General features: G+C 44.0%; 1 protein-coding gene across 3 annotated transcripts in view; it reads right to left on the bottom strand.

The window, feature by feature from the left end:
• The window catches only part of ANKRD46 (ankyrin repeat domain 46), an 84,097-nt gene that overhangs the window by 32,625 nt on the left and 38,415 nt on the right, over window positions 1–13,057 (bottom strand). The window contains exons 4-5 of one of the 3 annotated variants that reach the window (XR_012833753.1): window positions 8,311–12,498; window positions 296–352 (exon numbers count right to left, since the gene is read on the bottom strand). The exons of the other annotated variants lie outside the window; for them this stretch is intronic. The gene's annotated coding sequence lies outside the window, so the exon portion shown is untranslated. The remainder of the gene's footprint in view (window positions 1–295; window positions 353–8,310; window positions 12,499–13,057) is intronic. 3 annotated transcript variants of the gene reach the window in all.

The raw sequence follows: 13,057 nt of genomic DNA, 5'->3' as shown, positions 1-13,057 counted from the left end.
GAAAAAAACAGGTTTTGTCGATTAGAAAGTTCCACTGCATTTAGCAAAGGGCTGAAGAAAGTATGGGATGAGGAAAGACTTGTTTTGGGGAAGGTTGCCAACTGAGCTGTGATGTTATTGTAAAAAAACTATTTTGGGGCTTGCGCAAGTATTAGGAGGCAGTTTTTTAAAATTCCAGGGAAAAGGGAAACTAAAGCAGCAAGATCTACTGAAATCCCTTTTTTGTCTGCTTTATGAGCAATAACAACTCAAGTTACAAATTAAGATTATTTGTGTTCAAGATTCAGCATGCTACCTTTTAATTTCCAGTGAGAGAATTTCCAGTGCACATCTGTGAACCATCTAAGAAGTCCTACAGCAAAAACAGGAAAGATGAATGATGACATTAACCAGTAAAACAAAACAAGGCAAAAAAATCCAAAGACAACCAAAAAAATCCTGTTTGGAAGGAAATTCAAAACAAAGAGGTTTTTTCCCCCCATTTTTTTAACATACTATAAAGAGCATAAAGGGCATGCATATAATTTCTTTTCCTCTGGGACACAACTGCAAACCATATAATGGCAAAAGACACTCAAAACCAGTTGGTCAGAAGACTGGAGCAAATGTCTGTCTCTAATGGAAATGCCTCAGCCCTGTTGCTGATCCCAGGACCTCTGCTTCTTCTCAAGTAAAAGCTCCGGCACTACTGCACACCCACGGACTGGATCAGTCCTTGGCTCAAGAGTGACAGAGCAAAAACTTGAGTTCCTGCAGAACATAGGACGTTGTTTAGCCATCCGCAGAGCCTCCTGGGCACAGGGTCTGATGAGATCATAGGAACAATCCTGGTCCCTGTGACAACAAGTTCCTCTGGGGGACTACCTACAGCATCAACAAAGCCATTAGCTTCCTGGAAACAATTTTTTTTCTTTTTAGCGAGTTATCCCCTCACTGTTGGGAGACCAGATTTCGTACCCATCTCTATTCTTTGAAAAATAAGTTCACAAAAAGTCTTGGTCATGCCCCAGCCATCTCCTCTCTGATATGAACAATCTTGACTTTCCAGTCTTTCCCCGTAAGGAAACTGATCCCCTTGGTCCTTTTGGTTGCCCTTCTCTAACCCTTCTTCAGATGCAGAGACCAGAACCACACACACTACTCCAGATGTGGGTGCACCAAGCTGGAGCAGCAAAATGGTGCCCTCTGTCTTCTTCTCGGCAGCCTCCCTGACACCATTTTCCTGGCTTTTTGGCTACCACGGCATTGAGCTGAGGTTTTCAGGGGACTGTCAGTGGTGACTCCAAGAGATTTTTCTTGAGTGGTGGCTGCCAGTTGTGAGTTCAGCACCATGTAACCATGGTTTACATTATCCCACTCAAGACATCATCTTACCTTTGTGTACACTGAAGCTCATGTTCCCCCTTTCTGCCCCCTCCCTTGGCTTTTTAAGTCCTCCTGGAATTCTTCACTAACAGCTCAGCATTTCACCAGACAAATGAGCTTGCTATCGACTGCAAACCTGTACATCCCACAACACACTCCCTTACTACAGGCCGCTGGTAAAGATATTGAATAATACCAGACCCAGAACTGATTCCTAGGGGTTCTGTTGCTGCTTTTTCTCCATCTTGAAAAGTCACTGTTGATCCCTAACCTTTCCTTTCCACTTTCAAATCAGAAAATGACCTTTTCTCCAGTCCATGATTACTTAGTATCTTCATAGCCTTTGCTGAGAAACTGTCAAAACCTTTCTGAAAATCCAAATACATTATGTCCAATTTATCTACCTACTTGTTACCATCACCGTGGACTTCCAGCAGACTGGCAGGATTGTCCTTTACATAAATTGTGTTGACTCTTCCCTTGACATCACGTTTCCCTGTGTGTACAGTGGTCTTATGGCTCTGCTGTCATAGGAGGGCTGGAAGTCTGACTCACTGGTCTGTTGGTCCACAAGACCCCTCTAACTGGGAGCTCTGCCCTCCTCCAGCACAGAGGCCATTTGTAATGACAGTTTACACACCTTGGCCAGCAGTTCTGCAGCTTCATATGTGAACTATCATGTATATGATGCCTGGTCCTGCTGGCTTACTCATCTTCAGCTGATCTGTTTGGTCTGATATGTCTGTGAATTCAATCCAGATTGGTCTAGCTCTTCTGATGAACTGCTGTCAAGAATATGTTGGGTTTGGGGCTCTCCCTTATGTCTTCAGCAGGAAAGACTGGTACATAAAACTGACTGAGCATTTCTGCAGTTTCCTTGTCTTCCCTGAATGCCCTTTTACATATTTGTCATCAAGCTAGTTGGCTTCCTGCCTTTGCTATATAAAGAACTATTTACTATCGGTCTTTGCAGGGCTCAACTCACTTTCTTTTTTAGCCCTTTTAATTTCTGGTATATGGTTGACTTGCCCTATTTTATGGGCTTTCCTGTTCTAATTTGGGTAAGCTTCCCATTTTTTAAACATTAACTTATTCCCTGTGATAGCATCCTTAATGTTCCTATTGAGCCATGAAATGGCCTTTTCAAACTACATATTGTTTTCTCTTCAAATTGTGGCACAACTTTACCTAGGATTTTAATATAGAATCATAGAATCATAGAATGGTTTGGGTTGGAAGGGACCTCAAAGATCATCTAGTTCCAACCCCCCTGCCATGGGCAGGGACACCCTCCACTAGACCAGGTTGCCAAAAGCCCCATCCAACCTGGTCTTAAACACTTCCAGGGATGGGGCATCCACAGCTTCTATGGGCAGCCTGTTCCAGTGCCTCAACACCCTCACAGGGAAGAATTTCTTCCTAATGTCTAATCTAAATCTCCCCTCCTTCAGCTTAAGGCCATTCCTCCTTGTCCTATCACTACTTGCCCTTGTAAAAAGTTCCTCTCCAGCTTTCTTGTAGACCCACTTCAGGTACTGGAAGGCTGCTCTAAGGTCTCCCTGGAGCCTTCTCTTCTCCAGGCTGAACAATCCCAACTGTCTCAGCCTGTCTTCATAGGAGAGGTGCTCCAGCCCTCTGATCATCTTCGCGGCCTCCTCTGGACTCGCTCCAACAGCTCCATGTCCTTCTTGTACTGGGGACCCCAGAGCTGGACACAGTATTCCAGGTGGGGTCTCGCAAGAATGGAGTAGAGGGGGAGAATCATCTCCCTCAACCTGCCAGTCACGCTTATTTTGATGCAGCCCAGGACACGGTTGGCTTTCTGGGCTGCAAGCGCACCTTGCTGGCTTATGTCGAGCTTTTCATCCACCAACACACCCAAGTCCTTCTCCTCAGGGCTGCTTTCAATTCATTCTCTGCCCAGCCTGTATTTGTGCTTGGGATTGCCCCGACCCACGTGCAGGACCTTGCACTTGGCCTTGTTGAACTTCATGAGGTGCATATGGCCCCATCTCTCAAGCCTGTCAAGGTCCCTCTGGATGGCATCCCTTCCCTCCAGCATATCGACCACACCACACAGCTTAGTGTTGTCATCAAACTGGCTGAGGGTGCACTCGATCCCACTGTCCATGTCGCTGACAAAGATGTTAAACAGTGCCGGTCCTAATACCAACCCCTGAAGAACACCACTTGTCACCGATCTCCACTTGGACATAAAGCTGTTGGTTGCTTTGAGTGGGACCATCCAGCCAATTCCTTATCCACCAAGTGGTCCATCCATCAAATCCATGTCTCTCCAATTTAGAGGCAAGTATGTCATGCAGGACAGTGTCAAATGCTTCACACAACTCCAGGTAGATGATGTCAGTTACTCTTCCCTTATCCACCAACACTGTAAACCTGTCTTAGAAGATTACCAACTTTGTCAGGCACAATTTGCCCTTAGTGAAGCCATGTTGGCTGTCACAAATAACCTCCTTATTTCCATGTGCCTTAGTGCAGTTTCCAGGAAGATCTGCTCCATGATCTTGTTGGGCACAGAGGTGAGACTGTTACTATAGTTGCCCGGGTCTTCCTTTTAAAAATGGGGGTTATGTTTCCCCTTTTACAGTCAGTGGGAACTTCACCAAACTGCCATAACTTCTCAATTATGATGGATAGTGGCTTCGCAACTTCATCCACCAGTTCCCTCACCCTGATGGTGCATCTCATCAGGTCCCATGGACTTGTGCACCTTCAGGTTCCTTAGATGGTCTCATACCTGATCTTCTCCTACTGTGGTTCTTCATTCTCTCAGTCCCTGCCTTTGCCTTCTGATGCTTGGGTCGTGTGGCTAGAGCACTTGCTAGTGAAGACTGAGGCAAAAAAGCCATTGAGTTTCTCTGCCTTCTCCATATCCCGGGTAACCAGGTCTCATGTTTCCTTTCAGAGAGGGGTCACATTTTCCCTAGTCTTCCTTTTATGCCTGACGTACCTATAGAAGCTTTTCTTGTTGCCCTCGATGTCCCTGGCCAGATTTAATTCTATCAGGGCTTTTGCTTTCCTAACTTGATCCCTGGCTGCTCGGACAGTTTCTCTGTATTCCTCTCAGGCTACCTGCCTTTGCTTCCAGCCTCTGTAGGCTTCATTTTTTGGTTTGAGTTTGTCCAGGAGCTCCTTGTTCATCCATGCAGGCTTCTGGGTGTTTTTGCCTGACTTCCTCTTTGTTGGGGTGCATCGCTCCTAAGCTTGGAGGAGGTGACCCTTGAATACTAACCAGCTACTTGGACTCCTCTTCCTTCCAGGCTTTGTCCCATGGTATTCTACCAAGCAGATCCCTGAAGAGGCCAAAGTCTGCTCTGCTGAAGTCCAGGGTAGTGAGCTTGCTGCGTGCCCTCCTCGCTGCCCTGAGGATGTTGAACTCCACCATTTCATGGTCACTGCAACCAAGGCTGCCCTTGAGCTTCACATCCCCTACCAGGCCCTCCTCGTTGGCGAGAACAAGGTCCAGCATGGCGCCTCTCCTCATTGGCTTCTCTATCACTTTGAGAAAGAAATTATCATCATATAGTATTTTTTAACAGCATCTAGGCTGCATGTTCCCTTCTTGCTTTTTGGACTACTCTTTTTAAGGTTTTCTTTCTTTCTTTCTTTTTTTTTTTTTTTTTTTAAATCTCATTTTGATATACCTCTCTTGAAACTGAATATCCATGTGTTGAATATGCTTGGGTTGTTATCTCCCATTGCAACACTGACCTAACTGTACTGTGATTATTATCACAGAACTGCTCTCCCATTAACATCTGAAATAGGTTCTGTGTGCCACCCCACACCAAATCCAGAATGGCATTTTTTTGTGGGCTCTATGGCTAGTTATTTTTAGGAAACAATAATTTATTGTGTCTCTGCATCTTATGTTGATAAGGCATTGATCCAAATGTGCGTAACTGAAATTCCCTCCTCCTGTAACCTGTCCTAAACATATAGCTTCTTTAATCTCACTTAGCAGTTCACAGAATCACAGAGTAGTTGAGGTTTGAAGGCACCTCTGGAGACCCATTCATCAACCCACCCCTGTTCAAAGGAGGATCAGCCACAGCAGGTTGCTCAAGGCTGTGTTCAGTTGGGTTTTGAGTATCTCCAAGGATGGAGGCTTCACAACCTCTCTGGCAAACTGTTCCAGTGTTGGACTACCTGCACAGTAAGACAGTTTTTTTCTTACATTTAAATGGAATTTCTTGTATTTCAGTTTGTGCCCATTGTCTCTTGTCCTTTTACTAAATAGCACTGAGAAGAGTCTGGCTCCATCTTATTTTCTGCTTGCTCAGAAAGCATTCAGGTAAGTGAAAGGGTTAGCAAAATGCTAATAGAATCATAGAATCATAGAATGGTTTGGGTTGGAAGGATCCTTTAAAGGTCACCTAGTCCATCCCCCCTGCAATAAACAGGGACATCTTCAATTAGATCAGGTTGCTCAGAGCCCTGTCCAGCCTGACCTTGAATGTTTGCAGGGACGGGGCATCTACAACCTCTCTGAGCAACCTGTTCCAGTGCTTTACCACCCTCATCATAAAAAATGTCCCCATATCTAGTCTAAATCTGCCCTCTTTTAGTTTAAAACCATTACCCCTTGTTCTATTGCAACAAGCCTTACTAAAAAGTCTGTGCCCATCTTTCTTATAAGCCCCCTTTAAGTAATTGCAGTGATGGAGTTCTCAGAGAGCTCAGCACAGCCTGGTCAGGTTTTTAATTCATGACAGGCCTTTTCCTTATAAGGATCCATGTAAGGGTCCCCTCTGTTTAGTACTCATGAGACTGCATTTGGAGTACTGTGTCCAGTTTTGGGGCTCCGAGTAAAAGAAAGACATTGGCAAACTGGAGAGAGTCCAGTGGAGAGTAACCAAGGTGGTCACAGTCCTGCAGCACACGCTGCAGGAGGAGGGACTTGAGAAAACTGGATTTGTTTGACGCTGGAGAAGAGAAGGCTGAGGGAGGGTCTTATTGCTGCCGACATCTACCTATCGGAGATTTCCAGTAAAGACTGAGTTACATGCTGCTTAGAAGTGCATAGCAAAAGGACAGTAGGCATGGTTACAAGTTGCAAGAAAAATTCCATCTGGATGTAAGGAAAAAAATTTCACCAGAGTACTTAACCAGTGGGACAGAAAGGTGGTGGGATTTCCATACCTGGAGATACTTAACACCTGACTGAACTAGGCCCTGAGAAACAAGGAGTAACTTTGAAATTAGTCATGCTTTGAGCAGTAATTCTTCCTCCACCCTTAGCTCTTGGCATACCTTTCCCTGAAAGCTCACCTATAACTTAGGCAAGGTAATTGCCTTCCCTGGGCATAAGCATTTGCGAATGCCAGGCTTCATTACCGGTCAGCGCAGAGAGCACATTTAATGATGCAGCTCTCTTGTAATAGAACAAGTTTGGCATCTCATAGTGCCTCACAGTGCCTGGAAACATAAAGCTGAGTGCCCCCCAGGGCAGTGAGAGCAAGTCCAAGACAAATAACTCTTCCACTGCAAGGTAAGATGGAAAAGACTCCAGAACAAACAGGAAGACACTGCTCCTTTGCAGGCAAACTAATCCCTGCTTTTCCATCCTTTCATGTAATCCACCCACCACAGAAAGTTGCTAACTAGGACTTGGAAAGTAAAATGTGCATTAAATGAATGGGTTTGGCAGAGGGAACATCTGTTTGTGAGTAACTTCTTGTTCTCTACATATGATAATGGTTATGGATTAGTGTACAGAATACTGAACTTGTTTACAGCTCCTAGGAACTGTGTGTTTTGAATCATTAATAAGGAGTGGTTTTAAATGCGGAATTTCTCATCAATATGAGTGCTGCTGTTTTTTCCCTCCCTAAATAGGTGCAATTCAGTTTGCAAATTAAATATCAGTGAGATTCACTTAATGTCGCTCTTTCAGCAGCCACAGAGATCAACATTTTTATTATCACAGTCTGTTCTACTTGGTATTTTGATATTCATGACAGTTACCCAGTGAAAACAGAATCATTTTCACATGATCTCTAAAAGACATTCCAGGTTTAATCTGACCTGACACCAAAGGAAGTAGGAAATATTTACTGGGAGGGAGTGAGTCTGCTTATTAAAAACAAACCTGGGAAACAAAGGATCTAAAATGAAATTATCCCTAGTTCAGAATATATATGTATATTTACACTTCCTTCTCTTTACAGCAGGGTAGTCCCTTCTAAGGGAGACAGGCTAACCAGAAGACGAATGAAGAGGACTCTGCATCTAATACTCTGCCTTAAAGAGTTTTCCATGATCTAATTCTCACCTTACTCAGCTCAGGTGCTTCCTTCTCTCCTTGCATTTCACTGTACTCTTTAGGCAGCCCATTTTACTGTGGGGATATTGTCTTTTAAAGCAATAAAAATAACTTTTTAGTAGAGGTGCATATGTGTAAATCATTACACTGACTTAAGCTGTGGCTAGTGTTAAATGCAGATTCGTAGAGCTGTGGATTTGCTGAGCTCCCTACACACAGCACGTGGCATTTGCTTATTTCTCCCTGTCATCTTCATGCCATATTGCCCCTGCCTTGGTGCTTATTTTCTCTAGGCTGCAATGTGAGACCCCCTGACTGCCGTCACTCCAGTGTGTGACTGGGAGGTCTGCATTCCAGCTCCCTGTCTGAAGCCCATCAGAGCTGGGAGCGGGAATAGTCCGTGACATATTCCAGTAGGAATGCCTTTTTAAAAGAGTTTTTTTGGCAACGCTCCAAACACAGCAAGTGCGGGACAGGGATCTGATTTCACCTCTAATGCAAGAAATATTCATGTGAAAAGTTCTCTTCCCCAGAAGAGTTTGCAACAACACTTAAAAGTTGTAATTAGTTTTCTGGTGTTATCTGATTTTGATAAGCATATGCATGCACCACACCCACACATAACCACACTCACGCCCTCTCATAGCTGAACTAACCTGAAGGGAATCAGTGATGTGCTTTTTTCATTTGTGTCAGAAATGATACTCAAAATTACTTGGGGATGGCTGGACAAGTTTATCAGGCAAGACAAGACAAGAAAAAAAAAAGTTAAAATCACTAGAAAATTAACATGACTGTATTTTGGATTCCTTTTTACTGCTCTCCCCAGTGCAGAATTTGGAGGGAAGACTCTAGCTGTGATGTGCCGCAGTCTCTGAAGAAGCAAGCCCAGCAGGATGACCTCTCCAGGACAACCTTTAAGCCAGCTTCCCATGAGAGAACATTTTTCACAAAACAACTACCCCATCTCTGCTTGCCAGTTCTCAAGAAAGACCTACCAAAACTAATCCTAGGAAATCACATTCACCTCTACTAGCTACTAAAAATCAGCAGATCAGCAGAGTTGTTTGCTTGACGTCATCCTGCAATGTTTCACACATCCTACACCCACTAATCCCTCTCAGTCCCCAAGTGCTCCCAACCTGTCACCCTCCCTCCCAAGCCATAACACCCTCTGTGATCCATGGGTGTCATTGCCTTAGTCTATTAAAATTATTTTATTAAAAGTAAACTGATCTCAAAGTGATCGTTCCCAACCAGTACCATGAAAATTGCAGCTTCTGTCTCAGACCTATTAAAAAGCTTGGTTGCCCAAAGATTTATGTATAGGTTTTGAGTGCATAGATTGGTCTCATGAAAAATTAGACCTACAATCCTTCCCTTGTTTGTGTCCTGAGACCTTCAGAGCTATCACAGCGATAAGTAACATTAAGGGCTGGACATAGCACTTCCTATCGTGACAGAAAGGCTTAGGCTCCCTTCTGGAACCAAATCACTCAAACAATGAAGATTTTGCCTCATAACAAAGGCAGAGCAGTAGTAGTTTCTGGTAGTTTCTGTAAATGTAAAAGACATGAAGACACAGCAGAGGAAAAAAAAGATAGCAACTAAGTGCAGACAAACATCGAAGTCTTCACAGCAGGAAAAATCCCCCCACCCCAGCACAGACTTTTGGCTGAAAGATAATGTCTTTGTTCCCAGCTCCAAGATGCTGTCACTCCTATTTGATTTCTTCTGCTCTAAAAGAAACAGACTTTTGCACATGCTTTGTAAATGAAAGGGATTGCATTAAAAAACCCAACTGTTTATTGTTATTTTTTTCTTCTTAACAGAAACTGCCTGCAGGGTCTCTCCTTTCAGCCAACAGCTTGTCAGAAAGCAGCAATAGTACACTGATGGAGTCTGATGTGTTACCTTCATCCTTATTAGCCATTACTGATCCAAACTAAGGAGAAGCGAGTTGTACTGGATGGATGCTGGAGCATCTGAGCAGAGGCTGTCTATATTGGAACTGATCAGATATTTGAGCTTTGGTAAGTTTGCAGACAAACGTTCCAAGACCCTGTCAAAGGGTTCCCATATAGGATATAGCCGGTGGTGGTTGTAAGCCTGAGAGGGCCTCTTAAAAATGTTAAATCTGCCTCCTCCTCTAGGAAGATTTGCACAGTGAGAAAAATTACAAGCTTAAAGACAAAAACACTCCATCCCATCTTCCAAAAACAAGACTGCATATCAAAATGTTATAATCCAGTTATGAATATTTTAAAAAGCTCAAGAAGATTTCCATCTGAAAGTTTGAGAAGGATAATCCATCCGGCTGGGCCTCAAATTGTTATATAGTTATATCTACTTAGAGGTATAAAATATAAAAGAATATAGAATCCTAGAATGGTTTGAGTTGGAAGGGACCTTAAAGATCATCCAGTTCCAACCCCCCTGCCATGGGCAGGGAAACCCTCCACTAGACCAGGTTTCCCAAAGCCCCATCCAACCTGGCCTTGAACACTTCCAGGGAGGGGGCCTCCACAACTTCTCTGGGCAACCTGTTCCAGTGTCTCACTACCCTTACAGTGAAGAATTTCTTCCTAATATCTAATGTAAATCTGCCCTCCTTCAGCTTAATATGATAGGGTTGTTTTGTAAATGAGAAATTCTGAAACTTCAAATGTTAAACACTTTTAATAAGACCATCTCCAATGCTGAATACTGGATAATCTAGAAGTACAATTAAGAAACTCAAATATCTTAAATTCTGCCTTGCTCCTCATGGTATCACATTGATTTTTTTCTCTGGTGAAGACCCCAGGGTTACAGAGATGTGAAATGAGGCCACAGGAGAGAATAACGGTGTATAGCATTAGCCCCTGATGACAACTACCACAGCAGCATAGCTGACATGTAAGATCCGTGGCTGTTGGGTGCCTGACGCTGTCCCCTGGCTCTGAGCTGTAAGAAACTCTTGTTATTTAACTGTGGTTATGAGACTTCTTATGTCCGTTGCCACAGGCTTATCAGAAATACTGGTCTTATCACCATGAGATAACACTATTTATTAAGGCTAATAGTTTAACAACTAACATCCCCCTGCCAAATTGTGCATAACCTCTCACACACAAATTCTAAACCTAAAGATTTATTAAGAATGAAAGAAGAAATGAAAACATCGGTGTGATGGAAAGCAAATGAAACCCCTCTGACTTAAGCACCCCTCTGAATGCGTCAGGCAGCACATCTTCTGTCACCAGCCAAGGCATGCAGATCTGGAGCAGGCTTCTTTTGCGACCACGCGCTGTAAGATGAGAGTATAAACACAAGATAAGAACTGCTCCAAAACCGGACGGCTGCGTCACCGCACGCTGCCAGCGTCTTTCACTTTCAGCAGGCAGCAGAGAGTGGAGGGGCAAAGGATGGGAGCTGGCGGGTAAGCCGGGCAGTGCAGCCAGGACGGGCTGTGTTGAACTCCTGAAGACAAAAGGCTTTCCTGTACACGAAGAGCATTTTAAAAGCTCCCTCTCATGGCCTGAGAGTTCACAGGCTTTGCTAAAGCTATTTAAAAACTTTCCTTGCCTGATTTGAACACAGTGGCCCCGTTCAGGAAAGCGATGTTTTTCTCTGGAGTTACATCCTGGCTTTGCATGTGGTGACGCTTTTTCTGAGAAAAACGTTGTTAGCAGTCTAGCAGGGATGTCCTCCCCCTCCGCACCAAGAGAGGGTGGGAGGTGGCTGCAGGGCCAGTGCAAATGGCTGAGGCAGGCAACAAAGAACCAGGGAGGGGAGTGGGATCCAGGGGTCCCAGCAAGGATCCAGCATCTGTGTTTGAGCAGAACCAGAATCAAGACAGCCAATACATTGTAACAAAAAATTTCCTGGGATTCCCAGGGTGGTTGTAGGAAGCCAAGAGCTCTTAGGTTCCTCAGGAACTCCCAAATGTGCCTCTGATGGCAAAGTGCAGCTTTAAGCCTCCTTGGGCCTCACCCAAGTGCCAGCCAGCCATAAGTCAGGATGGGCAATTTTTGACCGTCAAATCCATTCAGCATGAACTTCCCTGTATTCACCAAGCAATTTGGGAACTGAGTAACACTCAGGACAACACAGAATAACACAGATAGCTAACACACAGCATGGCAGCATGGCTTTCGCTGTTCCACACGCTCCCAAATGCCCTGTAATTACCAGCAGCATAAAAATAACTTCCTCCAGGTTCTCATTTTGCTATCACCATTATCGACAGCACGACTGTGCCCACATCTGGATGGCTGGGGGTGTTTTGCTCTATTGCAGTAGTGCCCAGGGGCCAGGAACCTGCTGCAGTAGGCACTGGTCACCCAAGCAGAGGCAATGCCCACCTTGAAGAGCTCATGACTCCAACAGAAGATTAAAATGGAAAGATAAAATATCAAATTTGAGCTGAATGCAGTCTGGATTCAACTGAAGGAGAGGCAATAAGAATCACAAGGGCCAGTTTTTCTCCCCATGTTCATCTCTTCAGACTTGACTGACAGGATGATGCCCAGGACACTGTCATGCAGATGAGAGCATTTTCCAGCTGTAACTAACCGTCTCTGGCAAAAGGGGTGGTGAAGAAGCAGCCAACAAAGATTTTATGTAAAATTTAGGACAGATTTACATCTTTTTTGCACTGTTTGAATGATGCAAGGAAGATAATGCCACAGTCTTTATCACTGAAAGCATTTTAACCTTGCTCATGAAGTTTGCTCCAAAACTGTAGTTACCACTGGCCCTGTTGCCACACACGAAAGCACCAGAGTCACAAGATGCCTGATGACCATGTGAGCTGAAAGCCTGAAGTCTCATTCTTGCTTTTTATCTGTGGGAAGTCCCTGCTGAGATCAAATACATCATTACTGCGTGAGACACAAAAGCAAAGAAAGCTCTATCATTTATGATTATGATCTGTCTTGGGACATATTTCAAATTTCAGAGGTGTTAATCCCAAAATACTGGCCAACTTCTTTGTCTTCACAATTTCCTTCTATTTCAGAAATACAGCGGTTGCAATGCGAGTGAGTTTTTTCTTTACTTTCTGCTCTAAAGTTGCTGTATGGTCCTGCACTGCAGGGCACATGTAGACCTGGTCAGAAATTTCTAAAACTAAACTATTTTCCCTGCAAAAATGCTTCACTTTTACCTTTTTTGGAGCTACTTTTCCTGATAAAGAATATGCTGTGCCAGGGAAAGTGGAGGGAGTCTAGTACTTTCTGGCCTGAAGATCAGGGCACTCGGATGAAAGAGCTCCAGGTTCAGGTTCAATTGCTATTTGATTACCAGACAAACAGCTAATCTTTTCTCATGTCCTTTTAGAGAAACAAAACCAAACCACACAAAACTTAGGAAGGCCTTGGTGTTGACCTACTGAAAAAATTTGAAAATTCTAAAATCTCA

Source organism: Balearica regulorum, chromosome 2 (assembly GCF_011004875.1).
Source record: "Balearica regulorum gibbericeps isolate bBalReg1 chromosome 2, bBalReg1.pri, whole genome shotgun sequence".
Lineage (NCBI taxonomy): Eukaryota > Metazoa > Chordata > Aves > Gruiformes > Gruidae > Balearica > Balearica regulorum.
Note: the sequence above shows the minus strand (reverse complement) of the source record. Positions and strands in the feature narration are given on the sequence as shown.